The sequence below is a fragment of the Gossypium hirsutum genome, chromosome A06 (assembly GCF_007990345.1).
Source record: "Gossypium hirsutum isolate 1008001.06 chromosome A06, Gossypium_hirsutum_v2.1, whole genome shotgun sequence".
NCBI classification, from domain to species: domain Eukaryota; kingdom Viridiplantae; phylum Streptophyta; class Magnoliopsida; order Malvales; family Malvaceae; genus Gossypium; species Gossypium hirsutum.
The window spans coordinates 109,928,681-109,945,573 of NC_053429.1; the positions used below are offsets into that span (position 1 = coordinate 109,928,681).

Below are 16,893 nucleotides of genomic sequence, written 5' to 3' on the forward strand. Positions count from 1 at the left end.
AATTTTACGGTATTTTTTTTTGTAAAAAATGCCTCTATAGAACATGACCTTTAGCGGCGCTTCTCATAAAAATGTTGCTAAAGAACATGACCTTTAGCGACGCTTCTCATAAAAACGTCGCTAAAGAACATGAACTTTAGCGGCGCCTTCCCCAAAAACGCTGCTAAAGGATATGACCTTTAGCGGCGCTTTCCCAAAAAAACCGCTAAAGAAAATAACCTTTAGCGACACTTTCCCCAAAAACGCCACTAAATACATGATTTTTAACGACGCTTTCTCCTCAAACGCCGCTAAAGACATGACCTTTAGCGATGCTTTCCCCAAAAACGCCACTAAAGACCATATCAAATTCAACTTCCTTTTTAGTCATCTCATTTACATTCTTACCTTAAATGATCATACAAAATTTAAATGACCTAACAATGGACACATTTTAAATTGTTTTTTAGTTCAAAAACATTTACAAGAGAACTTTTCATAATTTTTTATCAAAATGTTAACATAATCATCTTTGAAAACCCAATCTAATTACTACAATACACTTTCTTCTAAAAAGTAAAATCTTTGAAACTTCTGCCAAATAAACAACATGATGTTCACTATAAGAAACTTCAACTACAAGCATACTACAATTACTTGTCAGTTTAATTCCAGCAGAACTTCTTGATTGACCTGCTCTAGACTTGCACAAGTCCTTGTCAGTTGAAGCTACTGCACCCATGATCATACCTAAAATTGCAAAAACATAGAATCAATGAACTCATATAGAGTATAACAAATCATCTGTGAGCTTTGAAGTTCTTAAAATGCTACACAAATAACATTTAAACACTTCAATTTACAGCATTTAAATACTTTAATTTACAACATTTAAACACTTCAATTTACAACATTTAAACACTTCAATTTACAGCATTTAAACATCAGCAACCATCAATTAAATAAAAGGAATTTTAAACATTTAATAGTCATTTCCATCATAATCGACAGCAAATCATCCACCATTTAATTAGCTTAGTTTCAACATTAATTCGGTAATGAGAAACAATATACAGCAGCATTCAATCTACCATACAAAGATATTTCAAACATCAATTTACTCATTTCTGGACCTCATTAATAGCAGCAATTTAACTGATTTCTTTCATACAGTTTTTCCAACCCAAAACAGCAAGATTAAACCACCAAGGATTGAGCATTTTATGTGACAAAGACCAAGAAAAGCTCACCAAAAGATCTGTTCAAAGTGCCGAGATCATCACACTAGCATTTTATCAAGAAAGGTTTGAAACACTAGTACCGGATTACTAACTAAAAAGTACTTTGTAGTGCAAATAATAGTAAACAATTGTAACCATGATAGATTTGCATTCACCAATATAAAGTTGGTAAAACCAAGATCATTGCATCAGTATCTTGATAACATATAAAACAAATAATTAATCAAAGTTGAGATACCTTCATTAGTGATGCACTAGCAGGTTAATTAGAGCCTGAAATTGCTTCATTAAAAAATTATAACATATACTTCAAACATTTTACTTTAGAAATTGAGGGTAGTAAGCAATTTATTAAAAAATTAAAAAAAAAAGTTATATAAGATTTTTATTATAAAATATTTAATAAAAAAGGTAAAATTACAAATAATTATAATTAAAATCAAATGAATATAATGAAACTTAACCAAACCGAGAGATATTGATTCATTAAAGTTATCAAAACCTAAATAGTTTTTGTTCTTAATTTACGACAACATTAAACTGATTATTTTACGACAAGTAAGATCTGGTAATTGATTATGTTGACTAAATGCCATTTGAAACATGAGTATGATGACATAGTAGCAAAGATATGAATATAAACATGCAAACAGATGCATGTAAGCCTGCAAACAAACACATCAAGAACATGCACATGTCTATTAAACCTTTTTCTCCATCACACGGCTCAACCCAATTTCCAGAGATTTTTCTAGCTGCTGTAGTTCTTCAATATCTAATCCATGGAGTTCCTCACCTCTCATTTTCCTGTTTCAAGGCAAAATCCATGGATGAAAAAGTCAATATCATTTTTAAGTAGATAGAATTTAATGGTGAAGATACAATAATCATATTCAAAGGCTTGTATTATCTTATACAAATATTTAGTTTTATTATCTTATACAAATATTTAGTTTTAATGGATATATTTAATCCTTTTTAAATATTTTCATATATTCGAAAAAAACCATACACTGATACCTTTATACCTAACTATGTATGCATATGTATCGAATACAACGAATAAAAATAACAAAATAATGTGAAACAAGAGGCTCACCAGTTAGACTTTCACATCTACTGCTCTATAAAATAATCCAAATTTTCATTCATCCCCAAGTAATTTTCCAGCCGACTGATTACATATTAATGTAAGAACTAAAAGTAAAGAAATATATCTACATATATACAAGAAGAAATAAAAAGCCACTAACCTGCAGCCCAAGACAAGGTTGTTCCAGCTTCTCAAGGTTCTTTGAGCGCAAATGGTACCTTTCTAGTATATCCTTCATGCTTCAAGTCAAAATATTAAACCATCAGTTTTTATTTTTTTTATTTTTATCTCAACCTATAAAAATGGTTTCAATTCAAATATGATATCCTACAACTTTTTTATGATAACAATTGTATATAGTTTTAAAATATCATTTTTCAAATATAATGTCAAGCTTTTTGCCCGCTAACTGCAATTATTATCTAAGTTTATCTAATTTGAGTAGGAGTATTGGATATAAATATATATTTTAAGATTTATATAATATCTAAATCATCCTTGTTTTACATAATTTGAGCATGATGTGTAAATAGATTTTTTTTCTAAAAATCCCACTAATAGCTATATTAGCATATATCATAAGCATAAATACACACCTACATGCATATATATACACGCATATAGTTAGATGAGTGTCCATTCTCTCAAAACATACTGGAGTATGCTACTGCAAAGTAATTTAAGGTGAAAAACAATATGTTTCAGTCCCTAATAGTTTCCCTGAAGAAAATCTGTAAACTAGCAAAACCAACCAAGTGACACTAGAGGGTAAAAAATGAATTAGAAACAAAAAAAAAAGATCCTGACCTGAGACCAATACTTAAACTGTATATATATTATACATGAACTATTTCAGAATTCAACACTTCAAACAAAATATATGCACAAACTATTTCATGCATGCTCAACGAATCAACAAGCATTCAGTTCGGTCACATATTAAAATAACACGAAACTTATTAAAGATTTCTTGAGGAATAATCATGAGCATTAAAGCTTCAATAACCATTAAATAGCAAAAATGCAAAAATAAGAGAGAATTGATTAAAAAAACATACCAGTCCAGCACTCCATTCTTGCGCAAGGAGATATTTTTATTACATCAGGTGGATCAACACTGATATTTAAACATAAACTAGGGTCAAACATCCTGTCTTCATCTGCATATGAAGTCGTAAATCGTAAGTCAAATGAATATGGTCAAGCACACCATATCAAGACAAATTAAAGGAAAAATAGTTCTTAGGGGATGGTTTCTAATATTTATTAAGAAGAAACATACTATTATCTAAGAATCAAATTCAGTTCCAAGAAAGAAAATATTACTTAATGTATTGCAAAGAAACCCGAGCAATTTAGCAATACTTTCGTTAAGTTTTAACCTCCTATTTAAGTAAACCAGGTTGTAAACCAGCAACTCTGTACCACTACTGTTTACAAAAATTAGGCAGAAGATGATAAGAACAGCGTTTAAAATATGCTATTCTAATCATCTAGGCAACGGGCATGACATTGCAATAGAAGAAAATACCCTTTTAACAAATTGCAAAATGCAACCAGTCTCAAGTAGCAGGTAAGGATACTTACAACAATTAGCTCAATTGCCACCTAAGCAAGTTCAAATTGCCACCTACCTTGTTCAGTTCCAAGTGCTAGGCCACCTGAATCTCGAATCAATTCTGATAGCTTCTTGCCAACCTAGAACAATGATGAGTTGAAACCAGTAGCATTAACTAGTGTATCACCATACCAAATAGATCATAACATCTTTTTTCAAGGTAAGCAATTCAAAGGGAGAGAAGCAATGAACTTTTGAATGCAGAGAAATACAGCAAAAGATAAAAAAAAGTATAAGTAAAACTGAAGCTAAATCAAATAGAATGCGGTAACAATCATCTTTACCTAAAGCTTGGTCAATATATATGACAATCTGTTGGAACAAGATGACAATCTGTTGGAAGAAGATAAAAGCTTCTTATCCATGACTAGACCAAAAGTATAAGTAAAACTGAAGCAATGATCATACATGTTCCATTCACACAAGTTTTATTACACAATTACACTATTTTCGAAATTCAAAAGTTCCTAAACTAAATTAAATGAACTAGGGAAAGAATTTTATAGTTGTTGTTTTTTTTTAAAACCTAGAGATTTAGGAAAGATAGAACAAAGGAAAAATTAGAAAAATTAACACATTTCACAGGAAAACAATTGATATTGCTTTAGGCATAGAACATACAAGATAAAAGAGAAAAAAGAAACAGAAACAACTGACTGCATCACATAGAACTGCACCAACAAATTGAAGCTATAGAAGGAAACTAGAAAACTATATAATAGAAATAAGAAACCCAAACAAAAAAAAATCAAAAATTTCTAAGACAATTGAAAACTAATATAATAGAAATAAGAAGCCCAAATTAAAATTTCTAAAATTTTAAGACGATTGAAAATTAAAGGAAGTAAATTTCAACAAACCCAAACAAAAAAAAATCAAAAACCTCACATACTTGCTAAGACTGAGTTCGCTGCTAGGTAGAATGGCTAGGCGTCGGGACACTGGGTGTTTAGGGTTTTGGGAAATCAAAGAACAAACTAAGAAATAAAATAAAATAACAGGTTGAGAGGATTTTCGGATATAAAATAGAAGAACAGGTTGAGAAAGGATGAGAAAAAAAAGGAAATTGGGAAAGAAAAGGGAATTGAGGGAGAGAAATAGAGGAACAATCTGAGAATGGCTAAGAAAGAAAAGGAAATTGGGAAAGAAGAGGACATTGGGGGGAAAGAAATAAAACGGCGTCGTTTCAATCAAAACTAAAAATTAGTGGCTTTTATATCAAAACGGCGCTGTTTTCTTTAAATTGATTTTTTGTGGCATTTTTATCATAAGCGCTATTATTGTTTGCCTTTTGCGGCATTTTTATCATAAACGCCGCTAATGCTTGACTTTTTTATAATTTTTATATTGAATTATTATATCTTTGAAATCAATTTTAAATAAATATTTTTTAAAATTTTAAGTAATATTTAAAAGAATTAGATAAAATTTGTAATTTTTATATAATTTTTTATTCAAGAAAAATAAAAACAAAAAATTTCAAAATATGAAAAAAAAATAAAAGAATTTTTTTTAAAAAAATCTCTTTTTTAATTATATATTCTTTCAATATTTTAAGAAATTTAAATAACTTTTTTAATTTACTAATTAATTTTGTATCTCTAAAGACGTATAGGTTAGCAATTTTTTTAATTTTAATATATATAAAGTTTATCTATTATCTCTTAAATAATTTAAACTATATTGATAATTTTAATATATTAAAATTAATATTATCTCTTTTACAATTATATAAGAAATTATTTAATATATAAATTAAAAAACGCTAATTAATCTAAACCCTTAACCCATATCCCATAAACCCTAAACCCTAAAACTTTAACCTTAAACCCATAACCCTTAACCCATAACCCCTAAACCTTAAATCCCAACCCTTAAACCATAAACTATAATCCCTAAACCCATAATCCATAAACCTTAAAATAGTAACTCTTAAAGCTTAAACCCTAAACCATAAACCCTAAACTATAATGATAATTAATTCAATATTTTAAAATTAATACTATCTCTTTTACTATTATATAAGAAATTATTTAATATATAAATTAAAAAACAATCAGTCATATACCCAAAAACTTTAAAATTATTTTAAATAATTGTATTTTAATTTTTTTCATTTTTAACAAATATTTTTCTATTTTTTACTTTCAAATTTTTTCTACGTGTCATTATTTTTTTAAGAATTTAAATATTCAATTAAAAATAAATTGTATTTTAATTAATATAAATAAACCAGTTAAATAATAAATAAAAAGATAAAATGTTTTTTGCGGCCTTTTTGGTAAAGCGCCGCTAAAGCTCGATCTATAGTGGCGTTTTTCAAAAAGCGCCGCTAAATGCCACTAAAGTTTAACATAAAACGAAGACATTGTGCTTAATTTTTTTGCGGAATTTTTCAAAAAGCACCACTAATGGTCGACCTATAGCGGCGTTTTTCAGAAAGCGCCGCTAATGGTCGACTTATAGCGGCGTTTCTAAAAAGCGCCGCTAATGGTTAATCTATAGCGGTGTTTTTCTAAAAGCACCGCTAATGCCACTAAAGCTCAACATAAAACAACGGCGTGTGCTTGATTTTTTTGCGGCATTTTTCAAAAAGCGCCACTAATGGTCGACCTATAGTGGAGTTTTTAAAAAGCGCCGCGAATGGTCGATCTATAGCGGCGTTTTTCTAAAAGCGCCGCTAATGCCACTAAAGCTCAACACGGCGTGTGCTTAATTTTTTTGCGGCATTTTTTAAAAAGCGCCGCTAATGCTCGATCTATAGCGGCGTTTTTCAAAAAGTGCCGCTAATGCTCAATCTATAGCGGCGCTTTTTGAAAAATGTCTCTAATGCTCGATCTATAGCGGCGCTTTTTGAAAAATGCCGCTAATGCTCGATCTGTAGCGGCGTTTTTATCCAAATGCCGCTAAAAACCTGTTTTGCTGCAGTGAAAATAAAGTTCCAACTTAATAGCCCAAAAATATTAAACCCTAGCCCAAAATATTACAAGCCCGTAACCCAAAAATGTTTAGCAGAAATGAAAACCTAACCCTAGCCTCGTAACCATGTGCCGCTTATGCCTCTGTACACCCCACGCCTCGTACCGCCACGTACCTTCGTACTTCTGTACCTGCAAACCAAAAACGACAGCCAAAGGGACAGCACAGCAAGATAACAGATAACAAAGAAAGACGAAAGCAAAAAAGGAATAAACTTTGTAATGAATCGGCTATAAAAGCCCTACAAAACACAAGTGTATTTTTCACACACATGAATATTAATCAAAAACAAAATAGAAAATTTCAGAGGTGATTCTTTCTTTTGATCTTTTTATATTTCTTTTTATTTTTCATTTTATTTTTTTTAAAAAAAGAAAAGGAAACCTTACCTTTCTTTTTGTGTTTGTGCTGCCATGGATGGCCAAGGAGACCATCTCCGATGATAGAGGGTGTGAAAATGGGGTCGAGAGTCAAAAAAGTCAAAAAATGGTAAATTTTTTTATTACCGGTCACCGTGGACGGCGACGCCGGAGCTAGGCCAGCTATGGGGGCTGAGGGTAAGAGAGGTTGAGAGAAATTTTGGTTTTTTTTTAAATGAGTGGTTCAAATGTTTTTTTTTGGTTTATTTTAGCTTATATATATGTATAAAACGGCGCCGTTTTATTAGACCCCCCAGATGCCCAAAACGGCGTCGTTTTAAGGGCCGACCCGCGACTCGACCCACAAGCCTTAGGATCCGCGTGTTTCTGCAAAATGGGCTATTTTCCCTTTTAGCCCTTCCGCCTTTTTGGGTTTTTTTTATTTTAGTTCTTTTATTTTTTTTAATTTGGCCACGCATTTTTTATTCTGTTTCAATCTGGTCCTTGGGTCAGTTTTAAAGGACGAACGCGAAAGGGAGCCTGGAAGAATTACACATTTAATCCCCATTCATTTTCGTGCATCTCATTCTAGCCCTTAATTCAGTTTTAGCTATTTATTTATTTACAGATTATCCTTTTAATTTTATTTTGATTTCAATTGAGTCATTTATTAAATTTCAGCCTTTTAAGAGTTATTTTTTTTTGTATTTACTTATTCTTTATTTCATTATTATCTATTTATTGTTTTATTATTTTAATCTCATAAAATACTTTTATATATCATTTATTTATTTAACTAAGTAGTATTTCATTTGTTCGTTTATTATTTTTACATTTAAAATTAAAATTATTTTGTATTCTTCTACTTGTGCAAATTTTATTATTATTTCTATTATTTTTCATTTGTTTATTTCATTTCGGTTTTTAATCGCATTTATATTAATTTTTAATTAATGTTTTTGGCATATTCTTTTTACATTTCTATATACATGTTTTTATTATTCCATTTCATCCATTATTTAGCTATTTGTTTATCTGTTATTTGTAGCACCCCAAATCCGGCCCAGACGTTATGACCGGATCTGACATGCCACATCGAAGCGTTCAAAACATTTTATATTGTTGATCCAGAAAAAACTTACTTAGTGTTTTAAAAGATAATTTCATTATAGGTTAAAGTAAATGGAAGTTGTGCACCAGGTAGGAAACCGAAAAAGAGGTGGTGAGTCCATCGGACTGCTTAAGTACCAAGCTCCCTTCAGATCCAATCCTAGATGTGCATACCGCCATTGCCACACCTTAACGTCATGGATATTTCTAGGAAACCGATTTTGATTAAGTCATTTTTAGGAAAAGTGATTAATTTTGGAAAATACTTTCATTGCGGAAGCTTTGCTTGTTGTCGTATTATTTTGAAATCAATTGTTGTTTTTGAAAACGCGCCCTAAAGCTATCCAATTTCAACAGTTAAAATAAGTAATACCTATCTTAGTAATACATATTAAAACCATCAAAAATAATTAAGCGGCCTTATTACATTTAAAAAACCCAAAACTTCAAACGTAAATAAAAGGATGTCCAGTTCACCAGAAGAAAACCAAACTTTCAGAACGGGTGGCCACTCCGAATTCCCTCACAGCTCCAAGCCCACTATGGTTGGGGATTTCCTGTGTGGATGAAAATAAAAGGGGTGAGTTTGGGGAAACTCAGCGTGTAAGGAAAACCCATTCAAAGCCCAAGTCAGCTCAAGCCCATTGGGCCTAAGCCCATTCAGGTAACAGTGATACTGGGCCAGAGCCCTTTTCAGATTACAATAAACTAGGCCTTAGCCCCTTATTCAGATAACAGTATGGCCCATAGGCCCATTTCAAAATACATGCAACATCAATAACATATGCAAGCCCATTTAGGGAGACTACTCAACCCACCAACCACTACACTCCACCCGTACCAGCCCTACACTCCATATGGGGAATAGCTCAACCCACCCAACCCAACACTCCACAGTTGCAGCCTTGCTGCTCAGTTAACAGTAAATTGAGGCAAAGCCTCCAGTACGTGGACAAGCCACTTTCAGTACTTCCTCCGTCAATATCCCAATCCCATGCATCAGATAATAACAACATGGCATGCAGTAAATAACAACAGTCAAACATGCATTTAGGTCAATTTAACTCTAGGGGTATTTCGGTAATTTATCTACTAGGGGTAAAACTGTAAATTTTCTACTTTTTAAAGGTATTTCAATAATTTATCTATTTTAGGGTTTTTCATGCATATTCTTACTTTTCATGTACTAACAGAATCACGCACCGAGGGTTCTTACCAAATTGGGCCCGTTGGCCCATCATTCCAATTTTGGCCCATTAAGCCCAAAAATATCGAGGGCACAGAAATCATGCACTTTGCAGTCCAAATTTTGCAGCTTACCAAAAACATTAATCGATTTACCTCACGAGCATTCGCACACTCGCAAATCTACAAAATACCAGTTTTTGGCATTTCGGCTTTTCGACTTTTGCCGATCCAAACTAAGAAAGAGGGTGCTAGTTACACACCTGTTTGCGACGATATGCTGACGAGATCCACACACGAACCGCCTACAGTTGGATTACTAACACGTTAATCTAACTATTCAAATACAAACTACGTATTAACCCCTTACGATATTCGGCCAACCACACCTACAGATCATAGTAAGCTTATAAGAAATCAATAAGCAACTCATTAACAAATTTTTGTCAATGTTTACCACATAATCATAATTTCACTGCAAGCTGTCTTCCTGAGCAACAGTTACTAAATCATTTATAACTGGAGCTACGAAACTCCAAATCAAGTACCGTTAAATTTCCCTGAAAATAGACTCATATATCTTCTATCCATAAAATTTCAGAATTTTTGGTATGGCCAATCAATACCAGATTTTTCTTAAAGTTTCCCATGTTTCACTGTTTGACTAATATGACCACTCTTCATTACAAATCAAATTTCTCATTGTACAGAACTCAAAATATGTTCTAGTTTATTTCATTTGAAACTAGACTCATTAAGCTTTAATTACATAATTTATTCAGCTTCTAATTCATCTCCCACAATTTATGGTGATTTTCCGAAGTCACGTTACTGCTACTGTCCCAAGCAGATTTATTACCAAATCACTCTTTCATACACCTATCTTGCATGCGTGTTATTTAAACATGTATATCACCAATCAATCATCACATATCTATGATTTTTACTTAAGCATAATCTCCATTTCATCATTTTAAAGTACAACATGTTAGCCGATTTTTCCCTTTAGCATCTAAGGCACATGCATGCTCATTTGTTTGGCTCAACTTCATATATCTTCCATTTTTCATCAAAAGAACATGAAACAACAACCATTTCCTTCATTTTAATTCATGACCAAATGCTCACAACACAACCAAAAACCAAAATATGCTTCAAGAGTTAAGGTAGAATCAAGAAGAACTCATGAACATCAAGATAGAAGCAAACTACCATGAACTTACCTTTAATTTTCTTCCCCAGGTGACCAAACATTCAAGAGCTTTCTCCTCTCCTTTCTCTTCTCTAACTTTAGGTTATGATTAACAAAGATGGACAAAACTCCTTTCTCTTCTCTAACTTTAGGCTATGATGAACAAAGATGGACAAAACTTTGTTCTTTTCACCCCTTTTTCTTTTAATAAAATTTCATATTTCATCCATTTAATTCTTTAATACAAAAGACATGAAATGCCCATCATGGAACATTTACCTAAACCATTATCATGGAACATTTACCTAACCCATTATCATGGAATATTTACCTAATCCATTATCATGGAACATTTACCAAACTCATTATCAATTTGTACCATGAATTATGGATATCAAGTGCTCATATTGTCTACAACAACATGATGGCTAGCCACTTCATGTAAAATGGGAGGTTTGTCATGCAAATCCTCCTATTTTGCACTCCTATTTATTTGACCACTTCAATTTAGCCTATAGCATTTTCAAACATTTTCACATAGATTCTATTTCATAATTTCACCCCCTTTTTCTTATGGAACAAAAAAATTAACTAAAATTTTTCTATCTTAAGCTTGGGCCTTCTAGAGGCCCACTAACATAATTAAACCTATACCAACATTCACAGAATTCCCGAAAATTGGGGCGTTACATTATTATTTTGTATGTTCTTTCAAAAACATAATTGTTTATAATCCCTTATTGCGCCAAATTTTACTATTTTTTATCATTACCACTTTTTTAATTTTTTCTTTGTCACTAATTTTCTTTTTATTTTCATGTTTATTATTATTACAATCATGCCATAAATCGTTTTTTAATATTTATTAGCCTATATTATGTCTTGAATAAATAAAAATCGGTAATATCTCGCATTTTGAAAATTCGAGAAAACCATGTCCTAACTTACAGGATTTCGATTTTCTCGTTAAACCGAAATAGCTGCATATTCCTTTTAAACTTTAAGATGCATGGATTTTAAATAAAATAAAGGCAATATTCTGTGTTTAGAAACTGAGAAAGTCATGCTCTAACTTACGGGGTTTCAATTTTTCTCATTGGATCTAAACAATCGAATATCCTTTTAAGTTAAAACTCATAGAATTTCAAATATAAATAAAGGCAAGCTTATTTTCGAGATTCAAATGTCGTGTCCTAACTTACGGGATGTGACATTTTACCTCGAGATGAGAAGGCTTGTAATGCTCATTTTAATCTATTCAAGCTTGTTTCCTTTAATCAACGTTAATCAAGAAGGAGAGGATCGTATTTTAAATTTTCTTCGAGATATTAAATAATCAATTAGGTACCAATTTTGGGCATTACGAGGGTGCTAATCCTTTCTCGTACGTAACCGATTCCTGAACCTGTTTTCTCGAATTCCGTAAACCAAAATTGTTGTTCAAAACGTTTTATTAAAATGATCGATCATGAGGTGACCCGATCACACCTCATCAAAAAAGATTGGTGGCGACTCCCAATTTTCGTTTTCAAAATAAAACATCGACCCCGTTTTTTTTTTGCAATAAAAAAATGGTTTCGACATAAATCATTTGGTAACAAGTGAATCCGTTGAATGTAGAAATATTAAATATATTTTTCATAAATTCTTTTACGGTAAAATCGTCATGATTTTAATAAAATTAGAATTGAGTTGAGAAAATTATTTAATTAAAAAAATTAATTTAATATATTTATTTTAGTGAATTCTTCTAGATTCTACAAACGTAAAAAAAATTAAAACTCCGCAAACAATTTTATTTCCCGTTGTGACAGTTGTAGCAGCAATCGGGCGCTATCGCTTTTTCTCATACTTCATTTCTTGCGGGTTCACAACTAGTTCAGGTCAACAAAATTTACTTAATTTCTATATTTACTTTTTACCTAAATCAGCATAAAAACAAGACATTAACAATTCAACAAAATCTGGAAATACGAATTCTTTATAAAACAAAGCGGAAGAATAAAAAATTTAGGAAGAACAAGAAAAAAAATCAATTACAAATTAAATATTTGTAAACATGAAATGCATAAACGATTTAAATTGAAAGAAAATGTGAATATATGCGTTTTCTACTTTTTATTATAGACAATATATAAAAAATTAATTTAAATATTTAATTATCTAAACTTTAAAATTTCTGATTATTTAATCAAAATTATAACTTAATATTTTATTATTGTAACTTCAAATTTAAAACTTTCATCATTATCTATTAAAATTTTGAAGATTGCTTTTAATTATTTTAAGGTAAATGTGCTTTTTAAAACTAAATTAAAGTTTATAAAAAAAATCTTAAAATCTATAAAATTTAAATAAAAAAACACAAATGTGTCAGTTGTAGCAATTTTAGTGTGCAAACCTTGTTATATATAATTTTTTATTGACTCTTAGCTCAGCGGATATCGCTGCTATTATAACAATGAGGAGAACATGGATTTGAATGTGCTTAATCATAGTTGTTCTTTGGTTTAAGGGTTGGGAAGGGGTAATGGGTAGTTATAGATATTGTATAAAAACGTATATGTATATTATATACAACAGAAGTTGAGTAAGATGATACATTGAATGACAAAAGACCATTACGTGCTACTAGTCAAGATGCTCATTGTAGAGGTTCTTTGATGGAGAGGGGAAGTATTACAAATAAGTGATTGGAATGTACCGAAAGAAGACGAAGAGGAAGATTGGAGCAGAACCGGTATCACTGAACGCATCGACATGTGGTGGTTGGTAAGGTGGAGAAAGAAAATATGTGGTTGACAATAAGGCTCAACAAAGAAAATAAGTTGAAAGAATTTTAAGGCGAAGAGAGAGCTTTGAGAATCAGAATGCCAAAATGTTAGAAGTCCCCTCACTAGTTGTGAAGGGCTCCTATTTATAGATATTTGAAAATATGTGCTACAAAGCTAGGTAATTAATATGACTAGTTAAATTAATTTTCAGTTACAATTGCATTAATGATTAAGGACATCTATCACACACAACAACAACATTCAGAGTAGATAGAATGCCTTCAACAGCAGCACTCAAATCGGATCGGAAGCCTTGAGCAGCAACATTTAAAGCACTTTGACCAGCTTTAACTCCAACAGGATCGCATTGAGGCCTATCTAGAGCAGTTGTGCCAGCATTTTCATATCACTTTACCCGATCCCCCTATTGTCTCTACGCCTCTCAATCCTAACATCCTACATGTGGTCAACTAGTTATTTTTATTTAGTTTTATGTTTTTTTTTATTTTACTTTCATTTTTATTGTCATTTGTTTTTCTTTTCTGGATTTATATATTTTTAATGTATTTTACTGTTATTGCTTTTTTTACTGTTTTTCTATTTGTTTTGTCACATTTTTACCTTATTTTATTTTTGTTTGTTTTCTTACTAGTGTGTACGAAACCATGTACATAATTTAGGATCTCCTACGTTTCCGAATTTCTCTATTCCAACACAATTATCCCAATTCAGGGAAGTTTCAATTCTCTTCCTTCCTTTCTTATGATACTTTGCTTATTGTGATTATATTTGTTTATATATTGAGGGCAATGTACATCTTAAGTGTAAGGAGGTTTTTATATGTTTATGCGATATAGCCCCTGAATTGTTGTTTGTGTTTAAATAATTTTCTCAAACATAACATTAGAGTTAATTTTTCTAAATTTGGAGTTTTTATTAGTTTTGTTTGGGATTAATTGGTGGATTTTTATGCATTGGTTTATTTATACTTTAAGACACGAGAGAGTCAAGCATGATAAGTCGTTTTAAGAAATTATTATTTTAGGTTGTCTCCCTGAGCTGAAGCATTATCTTGAAATTTTAAATTTACAAGTTTGATAAAAAAAAAAACCATAATTTTTGTGAGCTTTTGAGCTTATAGAGTATTTACTGTTTCATGCTCATTTTATTTTTGGTTGTGATCATGTCAACTTGATTTGTTATTCTAGATCTTGCTTCGGATATACATGCCGAGACCATATTATCTATTTGATATACTAAGATGATAGAAGCACTTAGGATTTAACCCGCTTAACCTTTAAATAGCTTTCCATTGTATTATCCCCTAGTAAACTCTGTTGATCATAATCCATTTTTGTATACTTATCACCCGTTTATGTTAACCCAAAAACTGTATTAATTTTTTAAATCACCCTTTTTACTGACTCTCTTTTTGTCGAGATTCGATTTAGCTAGTCGCCTAACTATGTTTCATCATTTGTATTGTTGAATTTCTCTTTTAAAAAAACACTGAAAAAAATTTCTGAAAAAAATAATAATAAAAAAATTGAAACATTTGCCCTTAATTGCTAAGTAATCCTTCCACTCTTTGCAGTTAACCTTGAAGTGCCTTTTTCTTATTGCAGAAAAACACTTAGACTTAGATAAGTCTTTAGGCTTCTTAGTTATCTTCCTTTTCACTTTAGGTGGCCTAAAGGATTTATGTAACGACTCGGATTTCAGTTGTGTTAAAAAATGCAGTTTCGGAATCTCATTTTTGTAAACTGTGTCCGTAAGGACAAAATATAAGGATTTATGAAGTTAATATGAAAATATATTGAAGTTCAGTTAAGTAATTTAACCAAGAAGTTAGCTAATTAAAGCTCGGGGATTAAATTGTAAATGTCCAATCACTATGGAGTTTTAATTTGGAAAAAGTTTAAGGCCCTAGATAGCAATTATCCAAAGGACCAAAATCATTATTAAACCATCGTTATTATAAAGTTAGTAGAGAATGATGATAATAACCATTTATTTAATAAGATTATGATTAAAGACAAAGGCGAAGCTAGAAAAGTTTTTTAAGGAGGCCAGATGAAATTTTAATTTTTTATAGTTTATATATTTATAATTTGTAAAAGATTAAATCGAATTTTTATAATTTTAGGGGAGCAAAGTGTAATTTTACCTTTTTTAATTTAAAATTTTTAAAAAATTTTAAGGGCCTAAAATGTAATTTTACATTTTAGGGGGGGCCGGGGCCGAGCCCATGCCAACCCCTTGGCTTCGCCCCTGATTAAAGAGATGTAAATAAGATTAGATAAAAAAAGTAATGATAATTAATTACGTTTAATTAACTATTTATTCTATATATATATAATTTTAAGTGGATGGAAAGAGGAAATTCATTCATCTTCTTCCACCATTTTCTATTAAAGAAGGAAGGAAAGAAAATTTAAGCATCCCTTCAACATTCAGTCATAAATTCAAGTAAGTTCTTAGTCCATCAAATATCCTTAAATGAGTTTGGGCTTCTTTATCATTCCGCAACACTTGCAAAATCCTTTGTGCAACCTATTTTAAACTTAACTCAACATGTGTGTATATTATAAAAAAGAGATGATTATGAATAATTTTTCATAAATTGTATCATATTCAGTAAGGTTCCATTCTTTCTTTCTACCATGAATATCAAAATTAATTTAGGTAGTCTAATTAGGTTTTCCAAACTTACATTTCATCAGCCGCACTATAAAAACCCCTAAATTAGGAAATCTAACAATCTAACTCTTTTTTTTTAATTCATTTATAATTCTTTTTATTTTATAATCTTTAATAGTTTTTATAATTTTTTAAAATGCTTATAAGTTTTATAATTTTGTAGTTTTCCGATAACCTTTTTTTTTAAATTTAAATAATGACATGATATAATTTTAAAGTGTCACATCATCACCTCTTAACGACGTTACAAAAAAATGACTAAATTGTTTGATGAAATCTTTGTTCAAGTACCAATATAGACCAATTTTTTTTTAGGACCAAGATGTTGGGGATCAACCTGTATAAATAATGAACAACAAAATACAGAAAATCAAACAAACAAATATTTACGTGGAAAATTCTCAGATAAGAAGATAAAAAATCAAATGCAAAAGGAGACTTCACTAATGAGAAAGTAATCTGAAAAGTACAAGATAGAGATAATAAAAAATAAACCCTGAACGCCGAATACAAAATCCTCCGACTAAAACACAAAATTCTCATAAAGCTCTGTTAAAGTTATTTCTTAATTGTGTTATGTTATATTTTTCATCAACTATTCTAGGATTACTAAAGGCCCTTTTATAGACCAAATTTGGAGGTCAAATATGACTAAAATATCCT

The 16,893-nt window shown here is 30.8% G+C and overlaps 1 long non-coding RNA gene across 2 annotated transcripts; it reads right to left on the reverse strand.

Annotated features, from left to right (window-relative positions):
- Window positions 1-459: 459 nt before the first annotated feature.
- On the reverse strand, window positions 460-5,119 carry LOC107961825 (uncharacterized). 2 transcript variants are annotated; one of them, XR_001701435.2, is made up of 6 exons: window positions 4,824-5,119; window positions 3,948-4,011; window positions 3,372-3,473; window positions 2,474-2,552; window positions 1,928-2,027; window positions 460-729 (listed from the first exon to the last, which is right to left on the reverse strand). It is a non-coding gene; the product is annotated as an uncharacterized lncRNA (long non-coding RNA). The 2 variants fall into 2 exon arrangements; XR_001701436.2 differs by having other exon boundaries at window positions 3,901-4,011; window positions 4,824-5,075.
- Between the last annotated feature and the right edge of the window lie 11,774 nt (window positions 5,120-16,893).